This window comes from Carya illinoinensis, chromosome 10 (genome assembly GCF_018687715.1).
Source record: "Carya illinoinensis cultivar Pawnee chromosome 10, C.illinoinensisPawnee_v1, whole genome shotgun sequence".
Classification (NCBI taxonomy): Eukaryota; Viridiplantae; Streptophyta; class Magnoliopsida; order Fagales; family Juglandaceae; genus Carya; species Carya illinoinensis.
In genome coordinates this window covers 19910239-19926131 of record NC_056761.1, presented here as the reverse complement: position 1 = coordinate 19926131, position 15893 = coordinate 19910239, and positions in this window count along the sequence as shown.

Here is a 15893-nt window from a genome sequence, read left to right as displayed (position 1 = left end):
CTTCTTGACTCTCGATCTCGTAATTGGCCTATCAGGAACTTGAAAATGATCTTTAAGAGTAGGCCCGCCTTGGTTCCCATCATACATCAAACAAAATTGTTTCCTCAAGGAAAACTATATCAGGTTGGTGAGACCTGATTTGAGACTTCAGAGATCACATTGCAGAGGGTCGGGCAATTCCTATACAATTCCAGCATATCAATCTCGTTTTTGGGTTGGTGGCAGATTAGGCTCTACCACCTTGGCCATTTCAGCAAAAGAAATTTGGTATTGAGACTGAGTAGTGTTACCAACAGGGGCCTCTTTGAGATTATTCTAAATAGCATCGGCTTGTGATGAGAGACACATCTTCTTTATCTTCTTGGCCACTAAGGATTTTTAGTGGTTTCCTTTGGCCTTGATGATTGTTGCAGTGGTTTATCCTCATCAGCCTGTATTTCTTCCTCTCTAACTGAGTGATCCAAGCTTTGAAGTGTGGGCTTTTTATTGTTGGTACATGCTTAGAGATTTGCAGCTCTCTCCTTCGGTGGAACCTCATACTCGGAGTGAGTTATTTCCCTCTTCAATTCCTAGAGTTGGTTTGGGGTGGCATTTTTGGAATTTTGAAAGGTGGGGGTTGGATTGAGAATGGTATCTGAAACTTTTGTCGAGAGGTTCTGAGCTGAATGGATAATTTTTTGGGGTTTCAGGTCTGATTGTACGAGAAAGTGGGCTTAACTTGAGTATTGGACCCTTCTATGGTACTAGTGAGTTTAACGGAAGAGATGGCAAGTGGAGACCTCAATGTTTGCATGACATCAGATGGGCTGACGGTGGCCCCATTAATTCCCGTACCGATGATTCATTTGCGAAGAAAAAAAAATCATGACCATTTTCTATTGCCATAAGTAAGTGTATTTGTGACGCAACATCAGCATCCAATTTACCGTACGGCAATAAATTTTCAGTGAAAAACTGTCATGAGTCTCTTCGCAAACAACCATATATCTCTTGGCCTGGCAGCTTCTTTGTGGTTAAAGACCAGGCCGCAGATAGCCCGACAATGTGATCTCTAAGTGATCTTATTCCAAGTAGAAAATAGATATTTCACAACCAAAAAAGCATACAGATTTACTTTCCAATGATCTTTCAAATCATATTGCCCCATAAATGTGGCCATTATGTCAATGGCTGCAGACCGACAAGGCAACAAAATAGTTTCTTTGGAATTTATTGGGTTGCTTTGAAGTCAAAAGTAGGAGTTTTTAATGTAATTTTTCATCATCACATCATTAGTTTTGAACTTAATTCTATGCATTGAATGCATCCGGGACAAATTTTTGGATCATAGCGAAAAAAGTTGCACCAGAAACTGTGCTAGATTGGTATGGGAGAGCTCTTTAAGATTAAGATAGCTAGGCTGATTTAGCTCCGCAACTCATTCAATTGATATCAATTTAATTTATTTTAATTTTTAATTAAATTTAATATTTAAATATTTAATTTTTAAATTATTAAATTCATCTACATTTAAAATTTTTTTATACGTAAAATTTATAATCCTTTTTAATTTAACATCTTTTTACATGCAGGATCTAGAATTTTTTTTAATTTTACACAAATACATTTAAATTCATCTTAATATTTAAATATATCTAAATTTATCTTAAGTAGATTCCATAAAATATTCAACTATCTCAATTCACTATTATTTATAAAGAATTCAATTTATCTCAATTTAACTTAACATCCAAACAAGAACTTAACTTAACATCCAAACGGAATATTAAGGTATCATTCAATATATTAGGTAGATTTCTCCGACATTAAACAGCAACAGTTCGGTTAATTTGTCCGTAAAGAAAGGGCTTGAGAAGATGTTTCAACTAATAATCTTGGTATTGAGTTATCCATTTTAACATTCCTGAATAGCTAGCTAGCAACATATGTTCATCTTCGAAACTCATGAATACCAGGCGGCCACAAGCGACATAGTGATCGTTAATTATATTGGCATGCATGTAGAAAAGCTATATTTCAAGGCAATTAGTACTGTTTCTCCCTCTGAAACTGTCTGCTATATATCAATAAATAATGGGTTGGTGCAATAATTCTTAATAGACACATGATATTGCTAATTTGCATGCTTCGTACGTACGTGTATGGACCGAACTAATTACTTGTTTTTTTGTTTGTACAAAAATCAAAGAGGTTGGTCTTTCATCGACCAACTTTTAATTGCTTTTCCTTTTGACATTTATTTTTAATAAATGAAATCTTCGGAGCATAATCATAATTTTAAACAACTTCACTAAAAATTGACGGTTGGGCCATTTCCGTATTTTTATTTAATTTATTAAAATTCGAAACCATGATTTCCTTTTCAAAGAAATTGTAATTACTCGTGATCAATGAACTGGAAAAATTGATAATGGAATGTGGTTTGAGTACAAAGAATAAATAGAGCAGTTAAATCGAGATATATATAGTATTTTTGTCGGCAAATATGAAAAGAAATAGCAGGTAAAAAACATACAACTAATGACTATGATGATATGGTGTCTTTCCCATGTCGTGGAATCAGGGGATATGGGAATGCATGCATGCTACGAAGACTAGATTGTTGTGGATTGAGTCTAAGATATAGGTCTTGCGCAACGACCCTCCCGAGGTTGAGATTTTTGTCTTCTTTGGAATTTAATGAGGCAGAGATATACATAGCTTCGACTTTTGTGGGATAATGGACAGCCATTTCTGTCTCCAAGTGTGAAAGAATGATTGATTCCTTTGGTGTAACTGCGAAAGGCCGCTCATCAATGGAATGGTCTTTGTGAGTTGTTACTTGTCATAGTTGGACGGTGGGATATCTTATGAATTCTGATGGCCACACTACAACAAATACATACAATTGCCGCCAAAAGTTTTTACAGCAAATACCATTTAATTTGCAGCAAATGAATATAAAGCCACAACAAAATACCGCCACATTATTGTAGATAATAAATTGCCAATTTAACTACTACTTTCGGCTATCAACTGACCAGTTGATGGCCGAGGGCTTTAAAGTCAAAGGATGCATGTAAGTAGACATCACACATGTAAAGATTTTTGTAGGATTCATTCTCACTGATGTAGAGCTGCTCAAGGATGCCTTAATTCATGTAGGACGTAGAATAGTGCATGCAGGGGTTTTTCGTAGGAGAAGTACTTTATATATAGAATAGTGTTATGTATAGTCGTGTAGTAGATAAAATATCATGTATTTATTTTAGAAAGTAATAAATTTATTATTAAAAAATTAATTTTTTATATAAATTTTATATTTATTTATTTTTTTAAAATAATTATACATTGCTTACATACACATAACTGTAACTATCATTTTTATTATATATATATTATTGCAACTTTATTAATCCACATATGGTTCCACTCGGTTGGTGACACTGGTAGGGGTGGGGAGATGAGAAGTGGTTAGAGGAGTCCTGTTTGTAGGCAGATTTGACACGGGATGGAGGAAATTCCCAACTATTTATTTTCCTAACAAATGTTACATATTTTTTATAATATGGGACCGCATAAAAAATAATAATATTTTATTAATAGATTTTATTTTTTTTAAAATAACTACGCATGAGTATTTACAGACTCCATAACTATATATAACATTATTCTTTTTCAAATCATAAAATTACTGTGCATTAATTCTACTATAGAGATTCATTACATAGCCGTCCATGTTGTAGAATCCATAATAATTTTGAATAGAAATTCTTTGAGATCTTCATCTTTCTTGCAATCCCATAACACTTCTTTATAAATTCCAACACGACACTTTTTTAAAAAGTATATTTATTCAAAAATTTTAAATAATTTCAACATTTTCAACATTCTCTTTTATTTGTTGTTTTCAAAAGATTAAATAATATTCAACCTCATTTGAAAACAACACTAAAGAAGATTCATTTTCTCTTGCTCGTGGCCACTGGCTACGTACGTACCCAAGTCCCAACAAATTAAAACCTCGTGTATTTGAATTGTTTTGACAGGAAAAGCAAAAAAGCAGGGAAGGACATAGAAGAGGAAACTTCTGATGGAGGACACTAGTTCACGTGATAATAGATAGAAATCACTTCTAGAAGATTATCAAGCGGTGGAAAGTTTTTTTGGGTTGTCACCAGCAAGACAACCTTAACAATTACTTTATTTTAGTAGCTTTATATGATTGTTTGAGGTGGGTACGGAAACATGAGGCGGGTACCGAGCTCAAAATTTCCTAGGTTATATCTGAAACAAAAATTCTATACGCAGTCACTTTTATAGACTCTTTTGTGCACTCTAAAGATATGATTGATTGTGTATTAAAAAAAAATTAATCCAACTAATCATATCAGTTGCACACATTCTAGGACTGTATAAGATGTTTTACTTTTTATTTTATTTTTCTTACCTATTATAAACTTCGGGTCGCCTATTTATAAAATAAACTCATAAACTAATATAATTTGATATGAGATGACTTCATATATGTCGTCCAGAGCCTCAATTTGTTTGTATCAAAGTTTTTTTTTTTTTTTTTCCTAAGCTGTTTGAATCAGACTTCATTCATGCTTAATTTCAAAGCTACTTTTTATCTCTGAAAGACTTTATATCCACCAAGAGTTCACTCGGGAAACGTTTCAAGTTTACTTATAAATATTGATAATCAGGACAAAATAAAAGCAGAGGTACTTCTTTTATCAAAGAAATGCCAAAGATTGATGAGATCGAGCACATTGAATGGCCAGCCAAGGATCATGTGCAAGACCTTTTACGATAAGAAAACTGACCGCACTTAGATGTTTGAAAATGGTGGGCAGAAAGTTTTGAATTGTAAGCGATGATAAGATCTTATGACCCCACTTGTGCATTCTTTGGCTACGTACTTTATTATTTTATGATAAGAAATATGCAAATAAGACATTTTATTTCTATTAAACTTGGGTACTGGATTTTAAGATGTCAAAACAGCATTTAGACTGGATAGCCCAAATTTAAATATGCGGGTCCGATCGCACCCGGGCAAAAACCCATAACAGAACCCGATTATCCGAATTTCTAACCTGGTTAGGAAAAATCCAGACTGGATGAACACCCTTGAGCTTGATGTTGTTATTGTAAGTATGTTTTTTATGTTATATATATTAATGCTTCAATTTTAAACAAGAAATGCCAATTATATTTAAGAAAAGTTTATAAAAAAAAACCGATAAAATGAAATTTAAATTATGAAATTTTAAATTCAAAATTTAAATTTTAAAAGAAAACCGATAAAATGAATCTTGTACGTTTTTGTAAGTAAAATTAGTAAGGATCCAATTACATTATATATGTGCCTTGATTTCCCCTTTAGGTACCTTCATTCTTGTCTATTATCTATGTTTATGTCTTATTTGCATATTTCTTGCACTACTCGTACACCATGATTGATCAATTAGGTTCCTCCTTTGCTAGAACATATGATTTGTTTTATATTTGTTCTCTGCTTTTGCATTCCTTAGGTTTTGTGATTGGAAGCTTCTTTCATCTAGAATCACGCTTGGCTTAACGGATTACCATTTTGTTCCACCAGCAATGATCCCCTTTGCCTTGTATATTTTCATTCCCCTCTGTTTTTTCTAGCTTCGCTGCTTCTTGTTTTTACAGCCCATTAAAAATCTATCATTGATAATAAGAGAAGAGATAAAACCAATAGATAAGATAAGGAATAGATAAGCCAAAAGAGGTTGACTCAAATGCAAAAAGGTGAAAGTGACATAACGCAAGTAGGATACAACTGCTCCAAAATAGAAAATAGACCACTATAAAAGGAGAAAATCTCTACTAATTTGCAGACTCTCTACAACTTCTCTACGTATAACCTCCACTACACCCAGCAACACAAAATGATCTTCTCTCAAGGGAGGCATCATCTTAACCTCCCAAAATCTTAAATTCCTCCAATATATTAAAAAACATGTGAGGCAATGAGAGATTATAAAATTACCTATTATACTGGATTTCACCCTCAACAATCCATGGATGTAGGCTTTATACGAAACTTCGTAAATCTCTTTATCTCTCTCTATTTATCATTTATTTGCTTATTTATTATTTATTTTTATGTATGAAAGCCTATAGCACTATATCGATGCTTGAATCATCATTATTGGTTGGGACAACTCTTTCCTCCATTCAAGTCTATTGTGTGCATTTATGCAATATTAATAGATGACAATGTATATGGGATAAGATTTATTTATCTCCGAGCAAAAAATTGTCTGACTCCAAAAGGACGTCTCCATAAAACCAAATAAGTCACACCACCCTTTATCTCGCCAAAAGTATTTTGCCTTTGCAGAACTTATAAATTTCCTCCATTCCAACCTATCGTGTGAATTTATGCAATATTAATAGATGATGCTGTCTATGAGATACAATTTATTGATCTCCGAGTGAAACATTGTTTGACTCAAAGAGGATGTCTCCAAAAAATCAAATAAGTAATGCCACCCTTTATCTCACCAAAAGTATTTTGCCTTCGTAGAACTTATAAATTTCACTTTTGTGTGAATCTTGGACATTGACAAACAAGGCACATCGCATCATTTAAAATAATATATATATAGGGGTGAAATTTTTTCGGCCTGAACCGAACCGAACCGAAACTGACCTAATAACTTATATATATTTAAAATATTTTTTAAATATATAATATATTATTTTCTATAGTAGTTGTATAAGTTAATTATGTAATTTTCATGTAATCTATTACCATTGACCATATAAAATGTAAAATAATATATACTATCAATTAACTAATATATCATACGGTAAATCATATAATAATATATTTATTATATATAAATACATACTCCACTATTTACACCTAATTAAAGTAATTAGGTAATTTTTTTAAAATACCTAAGTTGCAAGCAAGCATAAATAATCTATGGATAATTAAATTATTTAATATTGATTACCCATATATAAAATGTTATAATTTTAATATAGACCATTATGAATACTAAAGTAATAAGTTAGTAACTATTAATATCATAAATATAATTATAACTAATTATTTTTTAAATGAGTTAGTTATATTATCTCCATTAAAGAGCTCACTTAATTTTAATTTTATAAATGTAATTAATTTTTTGTATTAATTTATCTACCAAAAAAAAAAAAAAGAGGAAAAAATATTCCAAACTCCTATGGACCAAATCGGACTAACCAGACCGATAGCTAACATTCCGGTCAAGTCCTTAGGGGCAATTGGTCCAGTCCAATCTGAAAAAGCGTGGACCGAAATTTTCGATCCGTGACCCCTGGACCAAACCAAATTACACCCATATTATATATATATATATATATATATATATATACTTGATTGAATTAATATATATCATATAGATTTATTGAGCCTCAGTGGGACCGATATGGTTCTATTGGGCTAGGGAATATTGGCGAGCAAGTTTAGCATGGCTGACATGAAAATTTCACAGCCAACATGCACGTTGGATAAATGGTGAAGCCATGCGAGTTGTCTTCTTCGGCTAGTTGCTAGGGTTTGTGTCGCAACTCCATGATCCTCTCCACTAAAAGCCATAGTAGCACTCGCTCACCTAGCCACACCACTTCGTCAACCGGCTGTCTAACAAGCCAAACAAGCACTAAAGCCCCCAAACACATTGTTGGAAGCAATCACCAAACAAACTAGTTTGGTCCCCGCACGCCCATCCTCCTCCACAGCAACACCCGGTCAAGGCAATAGAAGTGAAAACAACTCAACTTCCACCCAATAACAGAAAACCACAAAGAAGCATACGACACGAGCCACCATCCTTGTGCCATGCAAGTTGCTGCACTTCACAAGGCTCAACCTCAATGCCTCCTCCACAGTCCTCTCTTAGCCATGGTCAAGAACCAACCGTCATGATTGTGCCAACATGAGACTGCCACAACCCTCTATATAGTGCCAAACGTGAGTGTGAGGGTCCTACCTAACACGAAAGGGGACAAACTACTTGTGGAGTTGAAGGAAAGGCAAAGACACAAAGTACTCTAATAATCTTAAGAACCAGCAACAAGAGACACTGAGTGCAACTAGTCCAGCATCTGAGTGAATAGGCACCATGTAGGGATCCAGCTAATATGTCCCAGAGCAAGGTAGAGATGATGAACTCAACCATGGTAGGCAAGCAAGAAAAGCTGCCTACTGTGAGGATGAGAACCAGAAATTAGAAGGACAGACGAGCTTAGGCAAGTTGTGCACTAACCGCCCAAGGCGAGAAAGAGTTACTCGCCAAAGAGGAGCTATAAACAACTATTGACGCAACCAGTCATGAAAACTTTTGAGATAGCATGGAAGAATTCATAAGGGTGTTAGTATTGTACTAAGAGTCGTACCCCATTCGAAGGGTCTCATCAGGAGTGGGTCTACAATTAAAGGTAAAGGCACAACAAGTCATGTCAACTGGATGCAGAAGCATGACCCAATACCACGTAGAGAACCCTTGTTCAAGGAGGGATGGAGGAGTTGGCAGACCATATGGGTGTGCAAACCATATTCTGGTCACCTGTCTTTGTCATTCTATAGTATGACAAGACAAGGATGAAAGACTCCTATCTGAGCATATATAGAGTCAGAGATACATTAGAAAGGATATATGACATTCTCACTTTGTTTAAAGGATTTGGAGATAGGACAAGATTTCACTTTTGAGACCGTACTCACTGAAAGAGCTCAAGAAGGCGAGTGCTGGGGAAAAGCAAAGAGCAAGGAGACTTTCAATATAGGAAGGTAAGTTAGCTTCTAAAACAATGCTGGATAATGGTGGGTGAATGTTGTTTGTGAGACTCATTGTATCATCTCTATAGTCTTAGTTTCTTGTTTCTACAAGCATAAATAAATATTTCCAGCATAATGTCTCTAATTATATTTACTCATTTATTTTTTATGCTTTTAACTTTTTCGGTGCTTCTAACTATTTTTTGCTACTAATGATCATATCTTGTGGGAGACTAGATACTTGTATTTGTGTGTGTGCGTGTGTGTGTGTGTGTGTGGAGTCAAAGAGAGTCTATCATCATGGTATGGGATGGAGAATTTTCCGAGACCATTCCATGAAGAGTTACCACGTACATCACATGAAAAGGAGAATGCCTCATGGGGAGAGGGTTGAAACGATGTCATACTTAGCCTCACTTGATAGCTACGATGTGGCTCTCACGACGTATCACGTGTTGATGTTTTTTTGAGTCAGTTGATGCCTACAAGCAATATTGTGCCTATGAGTAACTATATGCCTTTGAGTAACTATGTGCTTACGAGCAATGGTTATGAGCATATAATGATACTTGATCTAATGCTGATTTTTACAGGTTTTCTATTATATAGAGATGGGTAACTATTTTCCATAATAGTGTTAGTGCTTGTTTGGGAATTATTTGCCATAATAGTATTAGTGGAAAATATAACTTATAGCTTTAGGACTTATAGCTTATAACTTACGTAATAAGTTCTACTATTAAAAAGTTATTTATTGTTTGGTAACCATATGTTTAAAACACTTTCAAACATGTTAGGTTTGTTAGAAACAAATTTAAAAAGTACTTTTTGAGGTAGAAATGACGATTATTTGAATTTTTAAAAATTATGATCATATCCTTAAAAGTTTGAAAGTTATAATTATTTTAAAGTTGTATGAATATTTTCGTCCATTGACTGTCTTTTTAAAATTTGAATTAAGTTCCGCATTATACGAAAGAACACGTTTGAGAAAAAGCATCAAAATGATGTTTTTCCTCAAACATACTTTTTAGCTTATTTGAGATTAAAAGTATTTTAATATGTAACACCCAACAACCTAATTTTTTCATTAAAGAGCTTTTAAAAATATTTAAACACTTTTTAAGACTCCTACCGCAACCCCAAATAGGCCCTTAGTGAGTTTTCATCTATTTTGCTTAAAAAGAGGGCTACATCCCTAGAGAATGATTCCTCATCGTTCCTATATATATAAATAATACACGAATCTACAAGGTTGATACCTCCCCATGCACTTACGCGTACTTTCAGTATTTACATGAAATATTTTCATTGCATCTCTGATAGCATTTTCTTTCATTAACGCTCATAACTGTCTAACTTATCTATAATTTCATCTCGGGACCATAGACTATGTGCAGGTTTAGATTCTAGTATGATGCCTAAGAAAGAGGAGTCAATCCCGTTTAAGTCTTGACCAAGAAGACTAGGACCATCTTAGCACCAGTATTCGTTGTAGCTACTTTGTATCCTTTGAAGGATGTTCATAACTGAGTCGAGCGCTCGTTTGTAACTTAGTCCACCGCCTCGACCTATGGTGACTAACCCTATGTATTATTGAACAATGTAATGTTTTGAAGATATGAAAGGTGAGAAGCCCCTTTTATGAAGTCTAGATTTTGGTACATACATACTTGATTATCTTGATAACTCAGTGTGTCCCGTTTATATTTTTGTTGTGATTGAACCAATTCCATACATGTTTACTTTCCTTTGGATTACTACACGCCTGACCATTCTTCTAGGTATTGACTAGTTGGCTAGCATCCTTGGCACCATGTTACGTCCCCTAGTCTTTCATGAGGGACAGAGAGCCAAAGTGAACCACAGTAATCCCCTATTTTATGATAACAAAAAAGTAGCACTCTCAACTACTATGCACCTCCACTATGAAATCACAACTACCACCACATCCAGCCTACCTAGCTCTACCCTAAGTGCCACCTTGAGAAGTCCTCATGTGCCCATCGCCACTATCCAGTTGAGCATCCATCAAAAAGTCCCCACATGCAATGCTTAGACTACCATTCACGGCTATACCACTACATCATAATTGTTCAACTGCTCTGAATGCCATTCACGGTTGCACCAATGCACTATAGTTGCTCCACCGCGTTTCCTAGAACAATTAGTCACTTGCTAGGTTTACCTGCCACAAAATCTTTGCCCGCCATGTTGGCTCACCCTAGAAACTTCACTTCCGCTTGGATTCTTCGCTATGGGATATTGGCTGCCACCTTTGCTCACCCTAGAGGAGCTCACTGCTTTGGCCTTGGTCGTCACTATCACATTAATTACCATAGGAGATTGAATGCCACCGTGAGCTTGATTGGTGGAAGGCCATTGCCCACCACGTTTGCTTGCCACAAGACTTCAGTCACACTTGGTTTGCTAGCCTTACTTGAGTTCCACTAAGTTTGCTTACCACCCTTCAGGCTCGTAGGATTTGTTAGCCCATGATAGTTGTTAGCACAATAAGTTCCTTACTGCACAAGTCGCATGGCACCAAATCACATGCAAATGAAGTACAGAGTTGGATGTCATTAACCTGCTAACCACTTGAAAGTAAGAGAGGGCATGGTGCTTGCCATAAGTGCTACTATACTTGAACAACAACCAAGGCCTAGGAGCCTGTCAGTCCAACCTCAAAGACGATCATAAATCTTGTTGACCTCATTTCACAAAACACAAAGGAAACTAACTAGGAGGACATGTGAATAGTAAAATTTGCATGCCAATACAGTTTGGTAGTCGAAACTCGAAAGATAACATAAAAATTGAGCTACTTGACTCGGGTTTATTCATCTCAAACTTTTTATCTTGGCCCGGAGAAAAACAATATCTATCACTACCAAAAAATGCTCAAGGACGAATAACCTCCCTTATGCAAAAATCTTTCAACAACAAACAATTCCATCAAGGAAGAATTGAAAGCAACAGCTAAATGGCCCTGGTTTTCCTCCCTTGAGCTCACTATTTTAATTTCACTAACAAATTTGATTTTTGGAGATTTTTCCCACAACTCACCTCAGGATTCCATAAGAATCCCGATGGATGAATAAGCATAAATGCACTTTACTTGCTAGTCTTAACCAAAAAGTAAGTTCAAACGATCCATATCCCAAACAAGAGTCCCAGGGTGAATAAACAGAATAAGAGAGTGCCCAATCAAAATCAATTCCACCAAAAAAAAGCTTGGAAACCTAAAACGCCAATTGTAGAGTCACCCTCAAGCAATGCTCGGGCTTTTCAATTCCTTATCCCCAAAAGTGTAGAAGCTCACTTTGAGCCACAAAAGGACCATGCAGCTCTCAACGCACCTGGCCACCTTGGGCCTCACTTGAGTACTACTAGAATCGAATGCCCACTGGAGATCACACACACTTGACTTAGGTTTGCAAGTCTCAAACTTGTAACTTGGATTATTTGCACTAACATATATGGTCTATGGTGAAAACCTATTAGTGCATCTGAGTGTGTCTCCTACCATAGCAGAATGGTAAAGCATCGCCCCCTACAGTAGAGCAATTGAGCTCTGCCTCCTGCCACAACAAAGTGGTCGAGTATAGCTACCACAAAAACAATGCAGTCAAGCTCTCTTCTGTTGGGTTCAACCACACTCGAGCAATTGGGTTAGCTTCCCTCAAAGTAGTCAAGCATCTCTCCAGTAAGGACTACCCCACTTGAGCACACGGGTTGCCCATCAACATGGTTGAGCATCTCTCCTACCAGGTTCAATTACACTTAAGTAATTAGGTTAGCCTTCCTTAATGCGGTCGAGCATCTCTCACACAGGGTTCAACCAAGCTCGAATAGTTGAGTTAGCCTCCGTCAATACTGTCAAGCATCTCTCCTGCCAAGTCTAAGCCTACTCAAGCACACGGGTTGCCCCTCAATGCGATCGAGCATCTCTCCCATTGGATTAAACCAAACTCAAGTAGTCAGGTTGTAATAGCCCGCTAAAAATTAAATTGTGAAATTTCTATTAACTTTAGGAACCTCGTGAAAACCCCATAAATTTTCACGAAACCATTAATCGTATAGGTTTTTGTCTAACTACATAGTTAGTGTTATTATTTACTATGGTATCAGAAGTGTGTTTTTGATTATTGGAGATAGTTAGAAGTGTCAAAATGTATTATGGTTTGTGCCATTAGACTCGGAGGGTTATTTAAAATCTTATGGCACAATAACATTTTTTCATATTTTCGGACAAAACGTCTGTTCAAAACTGTAGATATTATTGGATAAAAAAGAAATATCTTGAGGTAATTTTCATGAATATTATTGGGTAAAAATATTTTGAGTTGATTTTTATCGATATTATTAGATAAAAATATCTTAAGTTGATTTTTTGTAGATACTATTGGATAGAATATTATGAGATAATCTTTTATAGATATTTTGGGTAGGAGAAAACTACACTCAACTCTCAACTCTAGCCTCATCTCTTCTATATCTCATCCATAAGTATCTCCAGCCACCTCTCCCCACGAAATTATCTTCATTTACACTTTCCATTGAAAGATTATCAAACACTCTCTCTCAGACAGCTTTTAGGAGGTCTTTTGCACACCCATTTCGAAGCTTTTGTAAGTGTTTTATCATAAAGTCTCCTTCATATAAGTTGTTCCTTTTTGAGTCTAGTTTACATGTATATCTTATTTTCCCCATTTGAATATCATTTGGTCAGTCAAATATTGTATAAACTATAGAAAGGTCATTCTGAGAGATAAACTGGAGAATATGTTATAGTTTGGAGTTTTTGACCAAGCTAATGGATAGATATTGGTCCGAAATTTTTATGGAGTATTGTTAACATGTATATGTGACTATTGGCTGAGGATTTTTGCATGATTAAAGGTTTTGATGAAAGATTTTCTTAGATTTAGAAACTTAGAAACTGGAAGAAGAAAAACAGTTTTTGTTTTGAGAAAGTTTAACTCTTTGGTGGTCTAAACCTATTCTAATGACTTTAATAATTTTATTGGAGGATCCTAAGTATCTTATATACATGTTATATTATTATTTTGAAGATATTTTATGTTAGTTTCAAAGATATGAAATTTTATACAAAGAGATATTCAAATGAGCCAAAGTGTGGATATTCTTGGCTAAATTTATGTTTTGGTTAATTTCTAACCATGTGATCTTGAATTAGAAGCTTATATATGTTTTAGGACATCTTTTTAAACCATGTGATGGTTTGGTTTGAAGATCATATATTTATAAGTCATAGATCAAGAGATTTATCAAAACTAGTTGAGGAAAAAGTTTTTGTTTTTGGACTAAGTGTAAAACTAAAAACTCTAAATGTTATTTTATGATTTTGGTGACTTTAGTTTGATGATTTAAAGCATGGTTGATGTTAGGATGATATTATGAATATCTTAGAAGTAAGATTTGATTTTTGAAATTCTTGGAGATGTTTTGATTTAAGGTCAAAACTTGTGATTCAAGTGCTTGGATCTTTTTACAAAAAAGTTTGGTGTTAATTATTAGCTTTTTCTAAATGGATGTTTTAAGTATTGTTTTGAACTTAGGATTGGAAGATGTTTGTTGCAAAATTTTGGTTTAAGCATGAGTTTTGAAGTTGGAAGGAATTGCAACAAAAATCAAGGGAAATGACCTATGGATGTTTCAGCCATAGTGTGTTCTTCATAGTTGTGTTTTGTTTTAAATTTTTCTGAATTGATATTTAAGTTTAGGACAAAATTTACATGAGGAATGTAAATTTTGGAAACTTTTGGAATTAGTATGCAAAATCCTTAAGTTATGGGTAAAACGGTCATTTTCCTACATGCAGAGAGTAAAATAGAAATTTTACTCTTTAAGTTAGTATTTTCCATATTTCAATTTATTAGTGATTTAGTGCTAACTTTTATAATCACTAATTACAGTTCCTCGTGATCGCGCTTAAGGTTTTATAAGAAACGCGGAGATCGAGGTAAGTTAGCTTTTAACTTACTAGCAGTCTACTGTGTATGTGTGCTAAGTAAAGGAACTACAATTTATGTATGTGTGTTATAATATATGTCATGCCATTCCAAGTCATCACGTAATTGTTTGTTATACAGAATTTATTCTATCATCAATTTTTATCTGTTACATAATATATTATGTCATGTATTACCGTACATTACAAGTATGTCATGTTAAATATGTTGTCTATTACATGTTATACCATGTTACAAAATGTTTCTATCTCAAGTTGGTCATGTATTTTAAGTTATGTTCAAATCACGTTATGTTACGTCAGGGCTCCAGTCCTTTCGTATTCCAGTCACGTTTCATCTTGATTACTTATGTATGGGGTCATAGCAATTGTGACGCATACACTACGTGAGACACAGCAATTGTGACACGTAGAATACATGGGGCCACAACAACTGTGGAGTATGTATTTAAGCAGTTAAAGAATAAGTTTCCGTATAATACATGGGGCCACAACAACTTTGGAGTATGTATTTACACGTAGAATACATGGGGCCACAACAACTGTGGAGTATGTATTTTTTATGTTAAGTCAAGTTTGTGTAGAATACATGGGGCCACAACAACTGTGGAGTATGTATTTATACGTAGAATACATGGGGCCACAACAACTGTGGAGTATGTACTTTTCATGTTAAGTCAAGTTTGTGTAGAATACATGGAGCCACAACAACTGTGGAGTATGTATTTTTCATGTTAAGTCAAGTTTCAGAACAAGTTCATGATAAGTCAAGTTTCAGATCAAGTTCATGTCAAGTCGTTCAGTTCATGTTTCAATTTAAGTTATGTCAATTATGCTACGTTGTACGCCAAGTTATGCTTTAATTACTTATGAATTTGATTATGCATTTATACTTTTACTGTCATGCATGCATCATTAGCTTGTGTGGAAGTTTTTTGTTAACTTACTGAGATTTGTAATCAAATCTCAGGCTGGTAGTCCCAACTACCATTCCCCCCGAATGGTAGATTTTGTTACAGGACCTGAAGGAGAATCAGGAGCTGATCAACTAGACACAGTTGACTAAGCGACGGTGCGACGTCAATGTTAATATAGTAGTTAACGCAAATT